Source organism: Dasypus novemcinctus, chromosome 3 (genome assembly GCF_030445035.2).
Source record: "Dasypus novemcinctus isolate mDasNov1 chromosome 3, mDasNov1.1.hap2, whole genome shotgun sequence".
In the NCBI taxonomy this organism is placed as follows: Eukaryota; Metazoa; Chordata; class Mammalia; order Cingulata; family Dasypodidae; genus Dasypus; species Dasypus novemcinctus.
In genome coordinates, this window is record NC_080675.1 from 182,369,441 (window position 1) to 182,395,047 (window position 25,607).

Genomic DNA, 25,607 nt, shown 5'->3' on the forward strand with positions numbered 1-25,607 from the left:
AAGAAAATCAAATTAATTTTAATTATGATTAAAAATTTAAGTGTTATAGGGAAACGGACTTTGGCCCAGTGGTTAGGGCGTCCGTCTACCACATGGGAGGTCCGCGGTTCAAGCCCCGGGCCTCCTCCTTGGCCCGTGTGGAGCTGGCCCATGCGCAGTGCTGATGCGCGCAAGGAGTGCAGTGCCACACAGAGGTGTCCCCCGCGTAGGGGAGCCCCATGCGCAAGGAGTGCACCCATAAGGAGAGCCGCCCAGCGCGAAGGAGGGAACAGCCTGCCGAGGAATGGCGCCACCCACACTTCCCGTGCCGCTGACGACAACAGAGGCGGACAAGGAAGCAAGACGCAGCAAGAAGACACGGAGAACAGACAACCGGGGGAGGGGAGGGGAGGGGAAGGGAATTAAATAAATAAAAATAAATCTTTTTTAAAAAAAAAATTTAAGTGTTATAAAAGTTTATTTGAAAGAATTTCTAAACACGATTCCTGTTATTCTATGTTGATTTTATTCTCTTTGCTCTTCTTTTGTCTGTATGCTTTCTTCAAGTTTGCAAAAATTCAAGGAATTATATGTAAGCATATGGAAAATGTGAAAAGAAACATACATTCTAAGTTGATTGGAGAACTGCTTATAAAGGAAACATAAAATATTGGGGATCATATAATAATCACAGTCACATTAATACTCAGCATTTACAGGGTGTCACCACATAACAAAGGAGTGAGTTCAGGATGACCCTCTTAAGGAGATGATGAAGCCTGAAGAATAACAAGAGAGCTGGGGCAGGGACAACTCCGCAGGCATTTGGGGTAGGACACATCACTGTCATCTCAGGGAAGGATTAAGGCTAAAAGAAAAGGAGGGAATAAGGGGTTCAATGAGGGAGAACTTATCCTTGTTGACAGGACTGACTAGAGTGAAAATAACCCCTACCAACACAACTGTAGGTTTAGGAAGATCTGTATTTTGAGTTTAGCACCATGAAACTGACTTTGAGGTACAAAGAGGCGGATTTTGCAGTTGGTTTGAAATGCATCCTTAATATTCATTTCAAATGTTTGCTGTATCAAACACACAGTTACAAATTGGAATAAAACTAGCCATATCATTTTAAATTTATGGGAATTTAAAGAAAGAATACGTGAGACTCACAGCAAAGTTTTCTGTCAATGTTGATACTCAGTAGGCGTATGAGAGGGGAAAATCATGAACTACTAAAACAGGAAATGTTTATTAATATCTATCTTCCACATTAAAAGGACACCCTCATTCAAATAAAAAAGGGATAGTCAGGGAAGCGGCTGTGGCTCAATCAGTTGGGCTCCCGTCCACCATCTGGGAGGCCTGGGTTTGCGCCCTGGGGTCTCCGTGTGAAGGCAGGCTCGCCCGCACGCTGTGGAGAGCCGCCGGCCGGGCGCCGCGGAGTGCCGCCTGGCCTGCAAGAGCCACGGAGAGCCGACTCAGCAAGGTGAGGCAACAAAAAAGGGAGACAAGTGAAAACACAGAAGAACGCACAGCAAATGGACACAGAGAGCCGACAGCAAGCAGGCTGCAAAGGGGGAGATGGAAAAAAAAGGGATAGTCAATGTTATAATTGTAAGAACTTTTTAAAAATTACTAAAAATACTAATAGATTAAAACACAATTTTAGCAGTTTGATTTTACTGATGAATTCAAAAATGAATTACTGGATTATGTTTATAAACTGGTCTTTTCCTCTGGGCATATGAGATTATATTGGTTTCAGAGGTTTACTTAAGTAACTTAAAGTTAATTTAAACAAGTAAACCTCTTGTGTCAGTAGGGTGTTGAGTTCCCACCCTTTTGTGGGGGGCACTCACAGATAAAAGGAATGGGAACGGACAGAGTTGTGGGTTCTTAATGTGGGAGTTTTGATGTTGGAGTTTGATGCTGAAGCCTTAACCTGGAGCCCCAGGAAGTAAGCTCAGAGAGGAAAAAGAAGCCAGCTCCAGGAAGAGAGAAACCCTGAGCCCAGGAAGAAGCAAGCCCTGGGATGAAAGGAACTGTGAACCTACAGAGAAGCAAGATCCTGGAAGGGAGGAACATATGAAGCCTGAACCCTCACAGACGTTGGCAGCCATCTTGCTCCAACACATGAAAATACTTTGGTGGGAGAAGTAACTTTGTGTTTCATGGCCTGGTATCTGTAAGGTCCTACCCCAAAGAAATACCCTTTATAAAAACCCTTTGGCTGACTAATACAGAATTTGGTACCAAGAAGCGGGGAAGTGCTTTTTGCAATTCACAAATGCTGGTTTTATAAATGGGTAAGGGGTATTTTTTGTAGAAATTGTGAAATGCTTGACAGAAGAGGCTTAGATTGTTTTGAAGAGATTGTGGATAACAATATGGATGGTAAAGAGTCTTTTTTTTAAAATATTTATTTATTATTATTATTTTTAATTACATTAAAAAATATATATGAGGTCCCATTCAACCCCACCGCCCCCGCCCCCCACTCCCCCCACAGCAACACTCTCTCCCATCATCGTGATACATCCATTGCACCTGGTAAGTTCATCTCTGAGCATCACTGCACCCCATAGTCAATGGTCCACATCATAGCCCAGACTCTCTCACGTTCCATCCAGTGGGCCCTGGGGGGATCTACAGTGTCCCGTAATTGTCCGTGAAGCACTATCCAGGACAACTCCACGTCCCGAAAACGCCTCCACATCTCATCTCTTCCTCCCGTTCCCCACACCCAGCAGCCCCCATGGCTACCGTTCCCACACCCATTCCACATTTTCTCTGTGGACATTGGATTGGTTGTGTCCATTGCACACCTATGTCAAGTGAGGGCTTAGATTGCACATGGGTACTGGATGCACTCTTCCCGCTTCTAGTTGTAGACACTCTAGGCTCCATGTTGTGGTGGTTGACCTTCTTCAACTCCATGTTAGCTGAGTGGAGTAAGTCCAATAAGTCAAAGTGTAGGAGCTGAAGTCTGTTGAGACTCTGGGCCTGGGTGTCATATTATCAGTCCAGAGATTCAAATCCCCTACATATATCTTAAACCCAGCACCAACTACAATTCCAATAAAGTAGCATGCAAGTCTTGTGAAAAGAGATCCCCTCTGAGTCCATTTCCATCACGCAGAAACACCAGCTCCAAAGAAGGGCCATCTGTCATGGCAGTGAACCCCTTCTGCCATGACCATAGAACCCGTGGGTCTCTTTATCCCTCAAAAGAACCAATACCTGGGGTTGTATCTACCTTATCTGTCTCTTAGACTCTGTTCAGTTGTACATAGGGGTATTCCTTCTGACAACCTCCAGACTCTTTTTTAGAGACTCACAGCCTTATAATCTCATTTCTCCTTTCCATTTCCCCCTTACATTAGGTCAAACCGCTTCCCAAAGTCATGTTATTATATGTAGACAGGTATATTCTGCTGTTCCGCATTGAATCTTTAATTCAAGGTCATTTTCTAGTTGCTTCTTCAGCTGGTATGTGGTAGTGATCCCTCGGTGCCAGGGAGGCTCATCCCCGGGTGTCGTGTCCCACGCTGGGGGGAATGCATCACATCTACACGCTGAGTTTGGCTGTGAGAGTGGCCACATTTGAGTAACATGAAGGCTGTCAGGAGGAAACCCCCAGGCACAATGCTACTCTAGGTCTTGTTCTTATTGCAGGTGCATAGGCTCTTATGATGGCTTAGAGGAAAATGATGAAACTATTATTGGAAACTGGAGGAAAGGCAATCTGTGTTTTAAAGTTGAAGAGAATTTAGCAAGATTAACTCCTGGTGTTTTATGGAAGGCAGAATTTGAAAATTACGAGCCTGGGCATTTAGGTGAAGAAATTTCCAAAGTAAATCTGGAGAATGCAGCTTGGATTCTGCTTGCAGCTTATAGCAAAATGCTAAATGAGAGATATGCTGAGGACCGAACTGTTGGGCACAAAGAAAACAGAAACTGATTCTGGAAATTCCAAGCCTCTGGAAACCAAACTTCCAGACAAAAATGCCCCAATGGAGGACTTAACCAAACTTGGAGTTGTAAATCGTGATTTACGATGCAGTTATCTTGGGAAGACTTGTGTCTTACTTTCTGATGGCTTGGACTATCAAGCTTTTTGAGAACTGTATGAACAAAACCATTGTCAGATTGGACTAAAAGGGACATGGAGAGGAGAGATTGAAGGAAAAACAGCTTCAAGAGGAAAATCATGGAAGCTGAGATTTGGAATTAACACATCACCTAGGGCCAAGAGAGGAACCCCACCCACGTGCACAGAGAGGGTGTGTTTGCCCCAGCGGTTGAAGAGAGGGAATGTTCCCACTCAATGTTTGGGGAGACCCCAGGTCTCCCACCCCAGGGTACAGAGAAGGCAGAACACATTCCCCAAGGATAAGGGCGGTTAAGGTCAGCACTCCACAGGTCTGTGAGGGGAGGACCTGTCCCCCATGGATTAGGGAAGGCCAGGTGGTCAACCCGTTGCTCTGAGAGGGTTTAGCCTGCATGCCAAAGGTTAGGGGGAATGTTGTCTTCACATCACTGTACTAGAGGGGTTAACACTCTACCCCAAAGATTGGGTAAAGTGTGGCATTCACCCCAACACTCTTGGTGGGTGAATTGGAGGTTTGTCAAAACCCAGATGCTTAATTAGGGTGGAACCAAGAAAATGGCTGTTAGGCAAGTCAGTAGATAAGGTTAGTCCCCATGTGACCCCAAGGAGAAGAAGCCATCTTCTTAAGAATGACTCCCAGACTTTGAAATTGAACAGAGGATTTGCAGGTCTACTCAACTGTAGAGAAACCATGACATGTTTCCCTCCCAATTTCACCTTATTGTAATGAAAATGTTTATCCTTTGTCTGTCCATTTGTGTATTGGAAGTAGATGAATTGTATTGTGAGTTCCAGAGGTCTAAAGCAGATAGGACTTTGACCAGGACAAAATGTATTGCTTTAAATTGATTATGATATGATTTAGTACTTGAATTGTAACTGATTTAAGTTTTTTTTTAATATTGTAACATCTTTTTGGAATTCAGAGGGTGGAGTGTAGCAGGTTGATATTACTGATGAATTCCAAAAAGAATTATTGGATTATGTTTATGAATTGGTCTTTTCCTCTGGGCATATGAGATTATATTGGATTCAGAGGTTTACTTAAGTAATCAAGTAAATCTCTTGTGTCAGTAGGGTATTGATTCCCTGCCCCTCAGTGGGTGGGGTCTCACAGATAAAAGGCATGGCAAAGTTGTGGGTTCTTAATGTTGGAGTTTGATGGTGAAGCCTAAAGCTGGAGCCCAAGGAAGTATGTTCATTAAGGAAAAAGAAGCAAGCCCCAGGAAAAGAGGAACCTGAGCCGAGGAAGAAGCAAGCCCTGGGAAGAGAGGAACCCTGAACCCAGGGGGAAGCCAGAGCCTGGAAAGGAGGAACCCAGGAAGCATGAATCCTCACAGATGTCGGCAGCCATCTTGTTCCAACATGTGAAAATAGACTTTGGTGAGGGAAATAATTTATGCGATATGGCTTGGTATCTGTAAGTGTCTACTCCAAATAAATACACTTTATAAAAACCAACCAATTTCTTGTATTTTGCATTAGCATACCTTTGCTAATACAATACAATAATTGACACGCATGAATTATAAATAAAAAATCTTGGGTTTCACCTGATGTTTTATAAACAGAAATATGAACTCATGAACACAAGTAAAAAGTTTTTAAGCCTAAATCTAAAAGTTGGAACAACTGCCTCCATGGTTGCATTTCCAGAGTAGAGTCAGCACACTTCCCCAAGTTTCATCCATTGCATGGGACTACAAAACTTGGACAAAATGTATGGAACAGCTATTTGAATATTCTGAGAAGTATAGTGAAACACTGTATCAAGAAGAGCATCAGGGAGGTGGATTTGGCTCAATAGAGAGAGCATCCGCCTACCACATGAGAGGTCCAGGGTTCAAACCCAGGGCCCCTGACCCATGTGATGAGCTGGCCCATGTGCAGTGCTGATGCAGGGGTGTGCAAGGAGGGTGCCCTGTAAGGAGAGTCACGCACTGCGAAAAAAGTGCAGCCTGTCCATGAGTGGTGCCAGACACAAAGAGAGCTGACGCAGCAAGATGACACAACAAAAAGAGACATAGATTCCCAGTGCAAATGACAAGAATACAAGTGGACACAGAAAAACACACCGTGAATGGACACAGAAAGCATACAACTGGGGGCGGAGGGGAGATGGCAGGGAAGTGGAGAGAAAATACATAAAATCTTTAAAAAAAAAAGTCTTAAAAAAAAAAAAAAGAAGAACATCATATTCACAAATCCTATTGAATCGGTTTTGAGTCTGCATTTCCCACTAGGGTATCCCTTTGACGGAACCTGACAAAGCCAGATACCCGGAAGTGAGCAGAGTGGCTCAGATGGGGAGGGCTGCAGGAAGAGGCCTCTTATTCTGGCCTGAGGAATTGGTAGGAATTGCTAACATTCAAGGACTGTGCAGAAAATACCCGATCCCCCTATTTGGTTTTGCAATCTCTCCTGCCTCAGACCTCAGACTGTCTTCACAGGAATTGTCTGTCTGCATTCCTGTATTATGAACCCATCTGAAATTAGGATCTTTTGGGGATGTTATTATTAGATAAGGTGTGGCCAAGTTGAATCAGGGACGCCTTATTAGACAAGAAATTTGCAGTTAGAGAAAACCACCGAAGGAAACCATGGATCCAGATATCACCAAGTGATGAAGGACTTCTGACACCACAATGGTACCGGTTCCAAGAGGAGCATGGCCTCACAGACACCTTGATTTTGGACTTCCAGCCTTCAAAGCACGGGTCAATACCTCCCTATTAGCAGTCTCCTCAGTGTGGGGCATTTGCATAGCAGCTTTGGCAAAGTAAGACAGGAACTCCGTGGAAGGGTAACTGTGACTGAGTAGCCTTCCGCTCTGCTGGATGGAGGGGAGCACTGGGAGCGTGCGGCCACACCTCATTGCCTTTACTGTCTAGGTGCTCTGAGCACTTGGCCCAGCCAGGGGCAGATTTGTGGCTGCAAGTTTCTGGATGGGACGGAAAACGGGGAGCCCAAGGGAACCAGAAAATACTGGGGCAGTCATGGCAGGGAAGGAGCTTGGAGAAGGGAGTCCACAATGTGTTTATGAACTCGAGGGCTCACATCCCCTCCCCAGCTGCCCATATAATTAACAGCCAAGACCGAGCTGCTCAGGGTCCACACTGAACACTGCCCGGGATTAAGGGCAGGCAGGAACCATTATGGGCTTTCCTGGCCATATTGTCTCTGTTGCAACTCTGACCTTTGCCACTCTGGTGAGAAGGCAACCATAGATAACACATAACAGAAAGGATGTGGCTGTTTTCCTATAACCCTTGTTTACAAACAGGTGGTGGTCAGGCGTTGCCCATTAGGCCACAGTGTGTTGACTCATACTGGAGAATAACATCTAAAATAAGGATACAAAGTGGTATATTCAAAATCATGACAATAAATTAATATGGCTTACTATTATTTTATAAGAGATAAAAATATCTCTGGGATATACTGCTGCTTTTCAGACAATGTTTTAGGCTGGAACAGCAACATAAAATATTCACTGAAAAATATATCTGTGGATTTGCAGAACAATCGTGCATAAAACACAGGATTCCCATATACCACTCCACAAACAACCTGCATTAGAGTGGAACAGTTGTTACAATGGATGACAGCACATTTTATAATTATACTATTAACTCAAGTCCATGGTTTAACTTCAGGTTCACTGCTTGCAGTGTAGTTCCATGTGCTCCTGAACATGCCTTCTTCACTGTGGTGGTTTGACGATGTACGGACCCAGGAAAGTGTGTCCTTTAAGTGACCCACACCTGTGGGTGTGGGCCCTGTGTGAGGAGGATCTTTAAGTAGTCCCTTAACATAAAATAAGAACCCCCTCGTGCAGGGTGGGTCTTAATCTCTTACAGGAGTCCTTTGTAAATGGAGGACTGAAAAGCCACCCATGGGGAAAAGCCTCAGAGACAGAGGGAGAGTTCCTGGGACCCGAGGAGAGAATCAGGGGAGCCCAGAAGGTGGAAGGAGACCCCAGAGAGGCGAAGCCCGCAGAGCAGCTCAGGGCCCAGGAGACCAGCTCTGGAGGAGGGAGAGATGAGCCGAGTGTCCCTGTGCCCTGCCACGTGCCTGACCGCCCGCTGCGCAGCTTGGAGAGACAGCAGCTCCTGAACGTAAAAGGCTGCTATTCCCCGGCAGCTTTCAGAACTCCCTCCTTGTCCTTTGTTTTCGACAGTGTGACCACTATACGATGGGATGTGTTTTTCATTTTTATTCTCTTTCCTGTTCTTGGAGCTTCTTGGATGTGCAGCATAGTCACATCTTTTGCTAAGTTTGGGAACTTCTGTCATTATTTCTTTGATTAGTCCTTCTACCCTTTCCTTTCTTCTTCTGGGACTCCAATAATGCATATTTTATGTGCTTGATTTTGTCTCATAGTTTTCTTGGGCTATTTCTATCTTTTTTTCTCTCTGTTCCTCAGCCTTCTCATTTCAAGTGCTTGTCTTCAAATTCACTGGTTCTTTCTTCTGCAAGCTCCAATCTTCTCTAGAAACCTGGGCATTTTTCATTTCAGATATTGTGGTCGTCAGATCCATAGCGCTGCCTGGCTCCTATTTTTTTTTTTTCAATTTGAAAGATGAAATTTTATTATATCAAACTTTGGTTGCCTACTGGATGTTTGTAAATATAATAGGGTTTGATGTTATTTTATAACTCCTATTAACTTTTTATTAAATTGGCATTAATTTTATTTTAAAATCATTAAAATTCTAAATCAGACTTCTTTTAAGGGAATACAGGATTGCCACCAGATGATTGCAGGTGGTTTTCAATGGTTACAGATTGACTATATCCTTAAATTTATACAAAAAAAGCTTTAGATTACATAAATATTACATAAAAAATTTAAGGATTCCAATATACTCTACCCATCCCCCACCACACTTTCCCACATTATCAGCATTTTCATTAGTGCGGTTCATGTGTTACAATTGGTGAATATAGATTGAAGCACTGCTATTAACTGTGAACTGTAGTTTACATGCTTGAATTTCGCCCCCCTGCTCCACTACAAATCAAGTTGCCTGGCTCCTATTTAAAAGTATTGTCTCTAGACTTCGAGACTCTCATGCTGATAATTCATTGTTTTCATGATATCCGTTAGCTCTTCCTCTGTACTTTCCTTCATGCCTTGTGCATTTTTAGGATCATTTTTCAAAGGCTTTGTTTGGTATGTCCACATTCTTGTCTTCCTCACTGATATTTCCAAATGCAACCTTTCAACCAGTTGTCCCTGCAGCCCCGAGGAAGATCATCATCTCCAGTGTCCAGCAGCACTGCCCCTGCCTGGGAAGTGCTGGCACAGTGGCCGCTGGTGCCCTTGCCTGTGGCAGGTTGATAAAATACCTGCCCTCAGAGCCAGGTCGAATTCACTATCAAAAGCTGTGATCAGCGATCAGCTGTGCCCACCCCTGTCCTGTTCTTGGTAAGAGGGTTGTCATACCCTTTGATGTCCCCAGTGTGCTAGCCATGGGCTGTACTCCACAGTGGCCTGACACGAGAGAGGTGGTGGGTGCCAGCAGCTGCTGCTTGGAGAGCACAATTAACATTTCTTTCCTGCAATTTATCTGCCTCTTCTTCCCACTCTTTCCTGGATGCTGTACACTGGACTTATGGCTTCCAGAGTTTCAAAATATTGGTTTCAGACAGTTCCTGCCTATTGGATAGTTGTTTTGGAAGAAGGACTGAGTACTGGAATCCACCACTCCAACCTCTTCCCACAATCCTCCTGTGGCCAGTTACCGTCAACACCCAATGACAGGTATCCCAAATGAATGGTTCCAATTTTTCTCCCATCCTTACGACTAAGTGGGTCTGAGAACTAAGGCCAACCGCTCAGATTCACATGGGACTCTAGTTTTCTCATAGCTGGTTTTTTCCTCCAGAATCTAAAGAAGTTCCCGGGTCTCAAACCTACAATTAAAGCATGACAGTCGACAGCACCACAAAGTACATTCAACTCTCAGCTTCAAGAAACTCAGGGGGCAGTGCTGCATAATTCGGGTAGTTTACCCTAAAACAACAGCCAACATTTCTTAGCAGATGGTTGAACTGATTTCCGGAGCAATACCAACAATAAGTCTTTAGGAGTTCATTTCACCCTTTTCAGTTCTGTTCCTTTTGAGTCGTTTACTGACGAGTGAATATCATTTTTTCAAGAACAAAAAGGGTACTGACAATGTTAACCGTTACCTGAGCCCTGTGATCCTGGAGATCAGTGATGGTCAAGTACCCTCCCCATCATTTATGTCCCAGAATGTGGTTACTGCAAATAATAACCCCTCCCCACATGATGCTCGTATGCCATCCACGTTTACCTATGATATGGAAAGACACAGAAATGCACATTCCCATCCTTTGCCACATACATTGTCAGAAGAACTGCTTGTTCCCACTGACGAATCAGAAGAAAAGGCTTGTTAAGCCTACTCCAGTTAATCTTCTTTCCTTCCTCTAAGTACCAGAACTTTAAAGGTGTCTCCAAGATTAAAACAGACTGCTCCAACCTAAAACATTCTCTGATCACACCAAGCTATCCTTCTAGTTCCTCACATCTTTATTCCTGTCCATAAAATAAAAACCCTTTTAATCCACCCCTTGAGATGCTTGCCGACCTGTGGTCACAGTGCTCTCCCTATTGCAGTAATCCCCTCCCTCTATTATAACGGTCTGTTTCTCTTTTGCCGTAAGTATCTCAAATGCTGCCTCTTTACCACAGCAATGTCTCTATTTTTGCCTGTCTAACATATACATGTACCTATATATATTTATGGGTAATATTTTCCTCCCTCTACATGGCATTATCGAATTAGATCATAAACCCCTTCAAGAGGGTACAACAGATCTTTTGATTGGTTTAGAGATAAAAGTAGGGTACATAAGTTGAAATTAATGAAAGTGAAATTATTTTGACAAAACTTTATTTCAACAATCATGTATTTCAACAATACTTATATTTTATATTATATCTGCTTAAGACAGTTTCCAAGATCTTTTGGCATCTTAAAACCTTAGCTCAATGGTAAAATTAAATATGAAATTATGCAAGATATGTTTTTTTTACGGTAAGTGGGGAATTTTATCCTGAAGGAAAATGACTGTTACAGAGTAAGAAAAAGTATAGGATGAAAAAATTGAATGGACATGGCAACTTTCAGAAGGTTTTCAGAAAAGGAACTTTTCTTTGTCGTGTTCTACTGGATAAGATCTAACAGGATTATTCCAAGGATATTTTTAAAATAAAAAAGCTCAAATTTCAAAGATTATATGGTTACTAAAGTAGAATTCAGTTTTCTTCCCGTTAAAATATTAAAACTTCCCTGGATTTTAAGTCTACTTTAGTAAGAGCTTGTAAGATATTTTACTTTGCACCCTGAGCAATCTGTATAGAAGGCAAATATTTGTCTGATGAGAACAACTGTCTGGCTTATTGGTGACTTTTCATGTCCTTGCTTATTTAAGAGATCCAGGTCTTTCTATCTTTTGAGAAAACTGAGGGTTTTTTACAATCATATTACCTCCTAAATTTACCTTAATTATTTTATTGTCACTTTGGGTAAAGAGGTAGGTAAGAATTGAGAACAAACTTTTTTCCTCTTAATCAGTGTGACCCCTGCTCCTGGCATGACTGTATCCCACTCCCGCCCTCACCCTGACTACCCTGGAACTAATCTTGCAGCCTTGGGACAGCCGAGAAAATAACACAGTCTTCAGGGAAAGAAGGAACTAAGGCGATACTAGCTAGTCTGAGCTGACCTCCCTTTCCCCTCCTCTTCCCTAAGGTCCTAAAAGGTTCCAGGAGAACACTGTGGACCCAGTGGTCCTACCTGTGACTCTGAAGAGCTCGCCATCCATGATCAAGCCCCTTACTCCCTTACAGGTCTTTCCCTCCAACCCAATCTCAGTCCTTAAAATGATCGCTGTCCTTTCCTTCAGCAGAGTTGATGTCTACTTTCTCCTCTACCATGGTAGCTTTGAATAAAAGCCTCTTCACACTGCCCAGTACAGGTTTTATTTGACACCAATGACCCATGATTCCATTTAACCCAGGGTTCAAACCTGACAACTCTGGACAATCTGCCTCCCCAAGAAGGAATCTGCAGTGATGTCTTGATCTCAAACTGTCTTTCGATTTTCCTGATGGCCTCTGGAAAACAAAAAAAGATGTGTTTGTTCCCCTGGTTATAGTTTGCTACAGGGCATCTAAGGTAAAAAATAACAGAAATGGGTTGGCTTTTATAATGGGAATTTATTAAGGTAAAAGATTATAGTTCTGAGGCTGTGAAAATGTCCAAACCAAGGCATTGTCAGAGGTTCTCTCTCACCAAAGGTCAGCTTCTGGAGATCCTGGACTCTGGTCATGAGGCATGGCAAGCTGGCAGTTGGTCCTGCCTTCTCCTCCAGGCTCACTTTCTCCCTGAGCTCAGGTGTGGGCAGTCAGGCATTGGCTCCTGTCTTCCCAGGCCTGTCTCTTAGCTTTGGGCTGCTCTCCTGATTTCAACCTCTGGCCTCCCTCTTAGCCCCTCGGGGTTTCTCTTTCTGCAGTAGTAGGTGATTTGGAGTCCTCCCTCTCATATGCTTAACCTTTCCTTGGTAAAATTAGTATGGGTAAAATATCATTAGTATAAATACATAAAAAATTACTTGCAGTTCCTAGATATTTGTTAATGTCTTAACGGTCCATAATGTGTTGGTGCTGCTTTTCTTAGAGTTGATTTACCTAAAAAATGTTACATGCCATACAACAATTAATTTCCATGTTAATTATTGTATTATATTAATGTGATATCATCAGATCTTTATCCAGAGCCATTTAAAAATTTTTGTAATCTGCGATAGTTTTTGTTCTACCTTGATACTTCTCAAAAAACGCTGCAGGTTAGACTATTTAAATTTCAACAAACAGGGACAGTCTAGAGACCCAGGAAAAGGGAGTTTGTGCACAGTCTTATGTCATTCCTTAAATAACTTCAGAACCACACTGGACTGAATCAGGATTTCCAGAATTCTGGTGGAGTAACTGCTGGGTTTATGAGATGGGTAACCCATGATCAAGAACAGGAATTGATTACACAGGGCTGAATGCTTTAATGTACTATTTTCTGGACACGAGGAACACTTCTTTCTTTACTAGTCAACTATTTACCACTCACAACCATTTAGTAGACTATGTTATGTAAACAGAAATGATATTTATCCTTTTTCCCTTTCCTGATCCCTGCAGAATTTTGTAACTCTTGAGTGTTCTACATTCATGATGTTATTAGTATTTTCATAGGTTCAATGAGAATCTGTTCTCCTTGTTAACAGGAACTATCTGGTTGCATAATCAAGGCTTAGGCTGAAATATCACATTTGAGAATGCTACCCATTTCATCAGATGTGAATGGAGACTTTTAAGTAATTAAGGTTGAATTTATGAGGTTAATGCTTACAAAGCCCTCTTGGAGTACTGGCCTTGGACCTGGCTTACAGGATTCCGACCCTTATAGGTAAGTGAGAGAGGTCATTTTCTGGAAGGCCCAGGAACTATAAGATATTTCAGAGACCTCTTATAAAGTCTTATCCTGCTGGACCTAGAACGCTAGAGAAAATCTTGAATTATAATGGCCACAATAGGTATCTTCTGATAAATCATTTACCTAGGAAATAGAGTCTTTCAAACTAAGCTACCTGAATGAAATACTTATTTCAATTGGTACCTGGAAGCTCCCAAATATATAATTAATTCTGATGCTGCCTCACTTCAAGAAACAAATACTAAATTAAAAAAAACTAACAAAGACTTGTCTAAAAGTGTTATCAATCTTGAAAACTTACCTGGAATTCCTGATTCTAAGTGTTTTATCCTCCTAAGACTTTTCATATCCTACTGAAGACTCAGTGGGGTTTGCAAAGCATTCGATCTCATCATTCGGACTTATGAACCTTTACCAAGTAATGCACATAATTGCTGGTGAAGATCATGCCAAACTCTGGAGAGTCAAAGCAAATTGAAAAAAATCCCTTAAAGGACTTTTCAATGTGAAGAGCTATGTCAAAACTGAACCCTTTAAGTAAGCTTCAGAAGTTCAGAAGTTCATACCTGAAGTTTTCCCCAAATTATTGATTGGAGAAAAATCTAACAAAGCACCAGAAGAGCTTATATTTGAATATTATAACAGGTCCAAAGGGGAAAAAACTTTTAAACAATTCTCATATTAACCTTATTGAGCTTGAAAACCCCTATTTAATCCCGACTTGTTAACGGCATTTCTAAAGAATTAAATACCACTCTTAATATTTAATGAACTAAATTGGGCCACAATGGACCCTAATGATTTAGTAAATCTTACAAGTCAATTAGATGACACCTTTTTTTTTTATTTTAAAGAAATCCTCCCAAGCGTAAACAGCAGCGACGTAAGCTCCAATAGACCATCTGGGTACCAGGGTCCAGGAAGCTGATACTAGTAATCGCTGTAAACAACCTGGACACTGAAAAAGAGACTGCCCTAAACTACCCCAGCACAGCAGCAACCTCCTTAATGCTCTTTGCTCTCTGAGAAAGCAAAGTCCCTTGCACTGTGACTGTTAGGGCTGCCCCAGGAAACGGCAGGGGTTTTTCCAATTGTCTACCTCACATGTTTAGGCAACATGGATCAGGTAATTGGCAACAATAGCTGGAAAAGAGGGCATACGTACTGTAATTGATCCTAGGGCCACCTTCTCTGTCTTAAATCCCAACGCCCTCAATAACTCTCCTCACCAGAGTAAGAAAGAATTCAAATGGTGGGAGTCGCCTACAAACCCACGACTGTCTCTAATTGCCCCAATTCCCTTTCAGGTTGAACCTTTACAGGGTGTCCTGGTTTTCATCGTGGACCCCAGAATATTACGTTCTTAAGCTAACCCACTCCTGTGCCTGTAAACAGTGTCGATGGGCCTTTTTATTGGATTCAGTTAAGGGACAGTGAACTAGATCACTTTCAGTTAGATTGCTCAGGGCTTTTCACTGGACTACTCGGTGAGATGTGACCCAGGTTGTGTCTCCACTCTTACTGGGTCTTATCTAAACTGAGACACACACAAAGGAAAAGAGACACAGAGAAAGGGAGCTCTGCCATTTTGACCCCACCATGTGAGAGGGAGGACTCCAGGTTTGCCTGTGGTTGCAGAAAGACAGAGAAGCCCCGAGAGGCTCAAGGAGATGAGGAGCAGGGAGAGATGCTTGATCGCCCACAGCTGAGCTCCAGGAGAAAGGAAAGAGAGACAGACCCACAGACCCTCCAGCTTGCCTCACCATGTGGCAGGACTCCAGGACCTGCTAGCAGTCAATCTGAGGTGAGAAAGCATCTCTGATGTCTTGCTTTGGACATTTCCCAGCCTCAGATCTCTAAGGTTTATCCTAATAAAAATAACACTGTAAAAGTCAACCCATCTCTGTTATATTAAAATTGCAGCCTTTGGAAAATTAAAGACACAAGGCACTGATAAATTTTTATTAGCCCCTTCTTTCCCAATTCTCCTCCTGGGTAAGTATTTCCTTGGATTATCCAAGCACACACATCCTTCTACTGAAAGGGGGATATTAATTTGGACCTCTTAGAACCAGATTCAACAGAGCAGGATAAGGGATTAAGTTCCATGCATATTCCTGCCCTTTCAGTCAAAGAAGTAAAATTTAAGTGCGACCCACTTTTGGATACTCTTACAACCATACGCCACATTCTTTCTGCCTCACCTATGGCTGTCCCCAGGTCCTCCTCCTAGATGTGATAAGGTCTGAAGCATTCTAAGTTTCCCTCCTTCCCAAACCAAATGCCAATTAAGGGATTTTAGGCTTTGCAAGATATTGTAGAAATGAGACTCTTAATTTTTCTTAGAGCTATTCTGGTTTGAATCTTTTGTGGACCCCAGAATATTATGTTCTTAAGCTAACCCATAGCTGAGCAGTACCTGTGCATGTAAGCCTATTTATGTGGGACCTTTTGATTGATTCACTGAAGGACCTTTTGATTAGATTGCCTCAGTTAAAGACATTTGGTTAGACTGTGGGACCCAGGGTAGGTCTTTAATCCTTTACTGCCCTTCAATATAAATGGAGGAGAGGTGAAAAGAAAAGCAGCCATTTTACTTTGCCATGAGACCAATGCCTCTGGCATCACCTGCACAAAGAAAGACAGCAAAACTTTGAGAAGCTTAGAGACAGACTGCAGGCCTCTATCAGCAGAGCAGCTCAAGGTGAAACAAGACCTGTAGGAGAGGGAAGAGAAGAGCCGTGTCCCTGATAGCCTATAGCTGAGATTCAGGACAAAGTGAGACTGGAGGGGAAGGCAGAGACCAGCCGCCATTTTGCCTGGTCATGTGGCAGGAGTCCAGGACCACCAGCCCCGGCCCTTGGTGAGACATCATCTCTAAGAAGCCTCGAACTGGACATTTTCACACCGTTTACCTGAATAAGTCTTTTTATAGAAGCCAAATCATTTCTGGTTGTTTGCACTGGCGGCCTTTAGCACACTAAAACAATGGCTCAACCTTTATCTGCCTTGTTTAAAGCTAAACAAGTTGAGCCCCTTATTTTTAATGAAATTAATCAAAATTATTTTAAGGCAGGGTTCTTAACCAGGGATCCATGGACCATAATTTTTAGGGGGTCCATGAGCTTGATTAGAAAAAAAATCAACTTTTTAACTTTACTTTCTCTGACCTCTAATGGAAATCTAGCATTTCCTTCACTTATGGATATATGTAATAAACAAATTACAGTAGTATTCATTTCAGCTGACTGGCCAAAGGGTCTGTGGAACAAAAAAGGTTAAGACCTCTGCTTTAAGGATATGAAGCATAGTTTGCTGAGTACTCCCACTCTGGGACAGCTTAGTTACAAATTACCTTTTTCTCCTTATCCATGAATTGAAAGGAATGCCTTAGGTTTCCATATAGAAAAGTGTAAAGATCAACATAAACATCTAGGATATTACAGGAAGCAACTAGATACCTCAGCCGAGGCAGACACCCTTACATGAGGTCCACTGCTGCTATGGCAAAATCCTTAGAGTCAACTGAATAATTAATTATGGGATATCCCCTATTAATTTATATCTCTCATTCTGTTGAATTCCTTTACACCAACAGATGAATTCTTATGAAATTCTTTTACTTTCTCCTCCCAATGTCTCTTTTATTCATTGTCACAAACTTAATCTGCTACTTAACTTCCTATCTCTGTGAAACTCCTCAGGACTGCATAGCTTTGACTAATTATTAATCTTTGACAGATTTGAAAGAAACTCACATTAATAATGCAGACTTTGGAATTTGTGCTCCTGAGTGTGATGGAGCTGGACTCAGATACTTACAGAATGAATAACAGCAAATATGTACACTGATGCTTCTGGAATTGTTCATGGCTTGGGGATGTTATGGAAACAAAGAGTTTATTTAATGTCCAGTGGAAGAAAAAAAAAAACCAACCAGCTATTAAGGAATTGCTATATGCTATACTATTACCAAAGGCTTTGGCTATAAATAAAACTCCTGGTCATTCTCAGGCAAATGTGGACGAAAACACTGGCAACCATATGGCAGATAAAGCTGCAAATGTGCAGTTACAAATTAGAATCCTATTTCTCTTTCTATAATGAGTTTTGAACCAAACAATTGTATTGGAAACATTTAAAAATGAATGATACTTACCCTGGCCTGCTGACAGGGAGGTGAAGAGGGCCAACCACACCAGGGAGCCAAGAGTGCCTACAGCTGCAAGCAGAATTGCATCCATTATCCATGTGGAATCTAAGTCCCCTCTTGATATAGAGGGGGACTGGACAAAACCATCCCAGGGTCCACAAGATGGAGGAATATAGATTAGAGTGTTACTGGTGTTCTGCTGGGGAACTATTGTGATTAATAAGGAAAGAAATTGTAGTAGTGATGTGGAGAGAGTGGCCACAGTGGCTGCTTGTCCATGTGGTGCAGCGGTGCTCCAGAATATATTCACACAGGTGCAGTGGATGTGCCCTGATGAGGGAAGAGGTTGTTGATGTGGGAGGGGTGGGGTGGGTGGGGTGGGGGGTATATGGTGACCTCATATTTTTTGAACGTAACATTTAAAAGAAAATAAAGAAAAAAAAATTTTTTTAATGTCTACCAAGAAATGCTAGTGAATATGCACCTGAATAAGAAATAAAAAACTTAGTAAAAAAAAAAATGAATGAGTTCTTGATACTCAACAAAACAGTCCTCAGGAATTAAAAAAAATGGAAAAAATGCTGGCAGCTTTAATAAGCCTGAAATTAAATCATGGCTTGGCCTAATGGTAAACTAGTTCTTTCCAATTGCCTCTTGAAAACTGTTTCAGAAATTCATAAAATGTCTCACTGGAATACTGATAAAACCGTAAACTGAGGAAAGCAACACTTCAGGGAAACTTGCCTTTTAAAAGTATAAAGATGAATCACAATTGTTTAATTTGTCCCAAGTATAATACAGGAAAACCTTTCTGTGGTTCTCAAGGACCTTTGCCCTTACTTACTGGGAACTTTTGAAATTTGGCATTTGGACTTAATTTAATTACCCTTACCCAAAGGCTATAAATATATTTTAATAATGATTTGTTTGTATACCCATTGGGCTGAAACCATCCCCGTTAACAACTACTGCAGTTAACAACTAAAAGGTATTATTACAAAAAATAACTCCAAATTGGGAAATTCTCTTGGAACTTCACTGTGACTAAGGAACGCACTTTAAAGAGTAAATTATAAAAATCAATGTACAAAATGTGATCCGTTTTGCAACATTTTCATGGCTCCTATCACCCCTAGTCTTCAGGCTTAATCGAAAGAAAAAAGGGTGAAATTAAAACTCAATTATCTAAATTCATGGAATCCTTATTAAATCTAAAATCCACCCTATAGGAAAACATACATTATCACCATTTGTCTAATAATAGGAAAAACTATGAGAATAAACTCCGGAGTATATGTGCCTCATAACAAGAAATATATTAAACTATCGTCAGGAACTAATCAAAATCTTAAAGAAAAATGAAACATTGGTAGACTTTTTTTTTTTATATACAGCCTGCTCCTGGGAGACAAGACATTCAGAATCACCATCTTCAGTCTGCTGACTTTGTATATTGGAAAATACACCTCCAGAAACATGCCTCCAACCTCACTGGGAAGGAACTTAGCAGCCACTTTTAACTAACCCATGTGCAGCTAAATTATAAAGTATTCACACTTGGACTCATATTTCTCATTTTAAGAAAGCTCCTAGTCCTGCCTGTGAATCCATTCCTACCGGGGACCTGAAGCTTAAAATCACAGATGAGAAATAGATGGGGGTCTGATGCAGGCAGCTATTGCAAGGCCCAGTAACAAGCTTGTGTAATTAATACTGATGCACTTAGACTTACGTCACTCAGGGTAGAGAGCATCTGATATGAATGGCTAACCTAATATCCAGAGCCAGACAAACTCATCATTATCTTTTCTTGGCTCTCTGCCATTGCGGCAGTAATATTATTATCCTATTAGCTCTTTTATTCACATTTTTATTACTCCCTTCCCCCTTCCTTTCTGCCCCAGGCCATCTCTGTCCCTCCCGTAATGAATATCTCTTTTAGACTCCTCATTTTCTTTTCCTGGCCCTTTGCCATTCACAAGCTTATTTTTACAGCCACACACAAGACTGCTGACCATGGCAATGTATCAAACTTCTGGGTTTCCACTAACATAGACAATACAGAAGGGTCAGTTTTTGGACACACTCATAGGCTTTTATTTAAGTTAAATCTCAGATCTTGGGCAGACTACAGATTTGTAACATATTTCAAATCTTGCTAATACTTTTATCTTTTAGACCCTATAATGTTTCTTATTCATCTCCTGAATAACAACCATACCTACCTGCTGCGTTATACTGAGCCAAACCCTTGATCTTGAAACTTTCACTTATAAAACTTGTGTCTGATGATAATAAACCTAATTATAATTAATTTCTAAAATTACTCCCTGAAAAGCTCATTGTTGCTCAAATGTGGTCCCTATCTATGCCAAACTCTTCAAATAAACTCACTAACTTCCCCCGATTGTGCTCTGATGGATATAGGATGTGTTAAATTTCACCAAAAGTTTACAAAAACGTATAGTCTAAAATGCAAACCATAATGTAAACAAAAATTTAGAAAAGTGTACAGTCTAAAATATAAACGATAATGTAAACCAAAATGGAATCATGTTTGGTAGCTTTGTTTCAATATCTGTACATCAGCTGCAGCAAATATAACATGAACATGTAAAAAATCATTGCTGGGGAAGGGGAAAAGGGTTTGATTCCGGATAGACTGGAGTGCCCTATATTGTACATGTGACTTTACTGTGATCCACAACATTTTTTGAAGACAAAATTAAAAATTAAAATAAAAAGTATGTAGACACTGAGGAAGAAATAAAAAAATTGCGTTGCCACTGTAAAAATTTGGGAGTGCCCAGGATGAGCATCCCTGGTGCTGAGAGATTAATATCAAATGTTCATCACTGATGCCTTGGGAGAAAGATCTTGGTCAAAAGGGGGAAATGTTAAAAGAAATAAAATGTAATAGTTTATATGGCTAAGAGAGTTACATTGGAGTCAGAAGGTCATTGTGGAGGTTGCTCTTATGTAGCCAGATATTACAAACTGCCAAAGCATGCCAAGCCTCCAGCAACAATGTTCCTCAAAACCCTAAGCCAGGCCCACACCACAAGATAAAGAAGTCAGCTAACTATCCAACTAGAAGCACAAGATTACCCCAATATCCACCAACCACAAATACCTTGTCTATTATTCTTCTTTTCCTTTAAAAACCTTTGCCTGGAAATGCTGAGATACGGCACACTTTACATTGCATCCCGAATCTGTGCTCCCTGAATTGAGATCCTAAGAACCCAAATGAATGCCTTGATTGCCTTGCAGCTAGTTCACTATTTCTAGGTTGACATTACCTATCTGCAGATTGGACTGGATACCCTCATCTTTCACACATTATGGACTGTCAAAGAACTGAAGGCACAATGTTAAACAGGCAAGAATGACTTTATTCAGAGGCCTGCTTCAGCAGGGGAGAAAGAACTCAACAGTGCCAAAAACAAAGCTTCTTAAGGGCTGGGAGTGGCCTGGAGGAAAAGCACTGGAAGACAGTGAGAGGGGTTGATCCCTGAGGTGGGTGAATGATTTACTGAGGCTGCAATTTGTACAGTTTGGTTTGACTAAGATGAATGATGGATTTACTGAGGTTGTAGTTAGAACCACTTAGTTCAGAAGGTTTTCCTTTACAGTAATTAAACATTCTGGAGTTCATGAAGTGTGGAAGGAAGAAGAGGGAGATAAGAAACTATCCGGTTAGGATCCTCTCTAGTTTCTGGGTAGTCTGGATGAAAGGGAGAGGGAAAGCGACATCAGGGGAGAGATTGATGTTCAGAATAAAGTCTGAAAGTGTTATATTTTCCCTACAGTAACAGTGTATTTTCTTTATAGTCTTACAGGTGCAAGATAAGTTTCAAGATAGTTAGGACATCAGAGGGAGTGAGTAGGTACATACCAGAAGGAAGGCTAGCATCTTGGTCAAGGGAAAGAAAAACAATGGTGATCACAACTCTACCAGTTCCAAAGTAATATTTTCAATTTCACTCCATATGTCCTATTTGGTGTCACTGAGAGCCAAAACCTGACTGCCCAGATCTTTCCTGGGACTCAAGGTTGTCCTGTAGCTGGTATTTCTTCCCAAGATTTGAGGCACCACTGCACAATAAAGCTCAAGTACTTGATATATACTTTAAATGTATACCTCAGGCCATAGCAGACCACGCACAGATAGACTTCTCTCCATAGAATCTGCTGTCTGGGCCACTAATGAAGTCTGCTAAAAAGCTCAGGTCATGCATGTCTTTCTGCTAAAAAGCTCAGGTCATGCATGTCTTTAAATGAGAGGTAGCCAAGAGTGGAAAAAATCACAAAGAGCATGTACATCTCAGCTTCAAGAAATGAAAGGGCAGTTCTGCATAACTGAAAAATATTCATCCACACTGGCTACCTAGATGTTATGACTCTTATATTAATATTTCTCTTTTTTATTTTAGGTATATGTCTTTTAAGATTCTTGACCACAAAAATAAAACAAACAAAAATAAACTCTGATCTTTACCACCACCAATGGACAGATGGTTCACCTGATATTGCAACAACAGTACCAAAAGGAGTCCTTGGGAGATTATTGCTCCGGCTACTGCTTAGACCACACACAGACCTGCTGTCTTCCTGAGTTGGTTCCTATATGATGGATGAACAGCATTCATCTTGAAGAAAAGCCAGGACTGATGATGTTGAACTTTACCCGTGCCCTTTGATCTAGGAAAAGAGTGACATGAAACAGCTCCCCCACCTTCACCCTTTGTGCTCAAATGACTCATGGATGTCCCCGTTTATCTGCAAGGCCAGACACAGACCCTCCAAATTCCCATTCTACATCTTATAAATGAGTAGATGTCCCCACTGATCAAATGGAAAAAAGGCTTGTAAACCAAACTTTGGCTTCCTAGTTTTCTCTTTACCCCAGATCCCCTAACTTTTGTCCACTCTCAGCCTGAGCCAGCACATGACCCCTCTTAAGAATCTCTCTCAGAGAAGAGGATGGTTTCAGTGTAACCATTACATTCTCTTCTCAACTATTTGATCATGCCATCCTTTCATACTATGTCCCCCTTCCCTATACCTGGTTCTTTCTAGCCTTGTTAATCCTCTCCATAAAAGAAATTCCTTTTTGCCCAACTCCTGAGATACTTGCAGATCTTATGATCAGAGCATTCTTCCTACTGAAATAATCCCATCCCCTTTTTAATAATCTTTGTAAGTCTCTCCTCAAAAATCCAAATATTTTTCTTTGATAAGAATCAATAAAGTATATGGTATCAGACCATGGTACCTTTATGTTGCAGTGATTCACTCCCTTTCCACTTCTCCCCTATTGTAAAATTTCATAATAGTGAAATGGAGTAAATTCAAAGTAATTAACAAAAAAAAAGAAAACATGACTGACTTTTGGGGCTGTATACAGTACAGTGTCATTTACTAGCAGCACAGTGTGGATTAAACTGCAGTTTCTCTAACTACCTCTGCAGGGAAATTCCCCATTGCCCGTTCAGTTTTTCATTTTATATTCCCCTTTACCAGAAAACAGCCTTGCCCATTCCTTTACATGCAGCCTTAGAATGGTTTTCTCTACAACTGCAGAAATCAGCGGGTGCCACAAAGACCATGTGGCCTGCAAAGCCTAAAATATTTACTATCTGGTCCTTTACAGAAAAAAAATTCTACTTCTGAATTAGGAAGTTTGGGTGATATACTAGTAAAAGGAAGAGGAGGAGAAGGAAGAGGAGAAAAAAAGCCAGAAATAGGAGAACAGCGTTCTATCAACTGGAAAAACAGTTTTGGGATTGAATGACTAGTTTTAAGGTGAGAGGATGATCTTTGAAATCAGGGTACTAGAAGAACAAGACCTAGGAGCAGTGTTGACAGCAGAGTCCCGAAACTTCTCTCAACTTCGCATAATTTTTTACAGAAATATTTTATGTGATTATTAAGATTCTGGGAAAATTTGGCCTTGAGACCACTACCAACCCTCTCATATATATTAAAGGTATTTTAAGTAAGAAAAACAATAGAGAACCAGTAAAGAATAAATTATTATAGTTGTATTCCATTTTCAAAAAGAATAAATCAAAACTCATTATTGAAAACTATTTCCATTTTTTCCGACAAATACATTTAGATCAAAACAAAACCAAACCTCCACATAAAAAACAGGCCCTCCCCCCCCCCACACACCAAACCGAGCGGAGCGCATGTGGCTCAGGGGTTGAGCCTCGGCTTTCCACAAATGAAATCTGGAGCTCAATCCTTGGCGGGTACCTCGAAAAACAAAAACCGATACGAAGACGACTAACACAAAAAGTTATTAAAAAAAACTACGGTTGCAGGTAAGGTTTAAATATTACATAAAAGTCAATGTGTGGGAGTGGAAATCCTGCAGTACGTATTTCTCTACGGGAAAATAAACCGGGATTAACGCAAAGTTAAAGAGCAAGAGCCAAAGAGAAGCAAAAACATTAGGACACTCGCAGAACTTGCTAGAATCTTCGCTGTGCGAACCACCGATTGGCAATTCCCAACGAATGCCTTCAACGGAAACGCACACAGGGGAAGCCCGAGAGACGGAGGCTGGCAGGGACTGAAAGGCTTCCGTATTCCATTAACGCTCGCGCAGCGAAGACACGAAGAATTCTGGCCCCGGTGGGCCGCCGTCCGCCGCCCGTCACGTGACTCTCCCACAGTATCCCGCCGACGAGCCCGACGAGCCCTGCGCGCCGGGCAATGGCGCATTTCCTGTGGCGGCGGTACTGTGGTTCCGGACTGGGCGCGCTGCTGACGCGCAGTGGGGCCAACGCGGGGAGACTAGGGTCTTCGATCTCCCTGCAGTCGGAACCCCCAGCGAACACAACTGGCTTCTCTGTCAGACCCGAAAACGCTTAAAGACTAATACATTGGCAGGTTTTAGCCTAAGAAATTAGTCACCCGTCACCTTATCAACTATAGTGCTACCGAAGAGTTACATGTGTATGTGAACAGAGTTCTTCCAAGTTGCGTTTGACACAGTGGAAACTTAACAGGTTTTATAATCAAATATGAATTGTATTTGTGGATCCATGGAAACAATACTGTACGTCCAAGTCTGTAAACAAAATCAAGCAGCCTAATAATAGGTTTCATGCCAGTCTTTTACAGCTGTTACCTGTAGGAAGTGGCAGGAAAAGTGGGCATGGGTCAGACTTCCCTGTATATTTACTATGAATAATGGTTAATTGTATTTCCCCACAGCAAAATGCAGCGATATGTTTCCGTTTTGAAATAACTAAAAATTTTTTTAAACAGTTCTTGCTCAAGTAAACTCAATTATTTCTTGTTCCTGGAGCCCATCCTTTCTTTGTTTTGAACTTCCCCCCTCCATGACAACATCCAACATTTGCTAGGCTTTTTATGAGGAGGACCTTGGCCTCCTATTTATACTTGACGTCAGTAGACCTCTAACCCTGAGTCCTTTGTTTACAAAGTAAAGCACCCACTTCTGAAACAGGAAAGTGTTGTAGAATTTGATACTAGATTCAATTATTTGCATATAGAAAGGCCAGGACTCAGGAATGATTTTGAGAAGGAAAAATGGTTTATTGACAGCCGGCCAGAGTCGGGAGCTTTCTGTTTGGAACCCGAGCCCCCAACAACAAGAATTTTGAGTTCCTTTTATACAGAGAGGAAGGGTTAAATGGTCTTTTTGTTTCAGTTCTCAAGAGGCTTGAATTAGCATGTATCTTCCACATCCTAGGTAAGCTTTTAGCATGGACTTCATACATTCTAGATAAGCTTTTAGCACATTTGGTTTGCATTTTCTCTGGATATTTAAAGTTTATAGAGTTTGTATTGATAAACT

The 25,607-nt window shown here is 41.4% G+C and overlaps 1 long non-coding RNA gene across 1 annotated transcript; it reads right to left on the minus strand.

The window, feature by feature from the left end:
• Nucleotides 1–8,652: 8,652 nt before the first annotated feature.
• LOC131278075 (uncharacterized) lies at nt 8,653–24,299 on the minus strand. The gene is made up of 2 exons (XR_009185273.2): nt 17,777–24,299; nt 8,653–12,245 (listed from the first exon to the last, which is right to left on the minus strand). It is a non-coding gene; the product is annotated as an uncharacterized lncRNA (long non-coding RNA).
• Between the last annotated feature and the right edge of the window lie 1,308 nt (nt 24,300–25,607).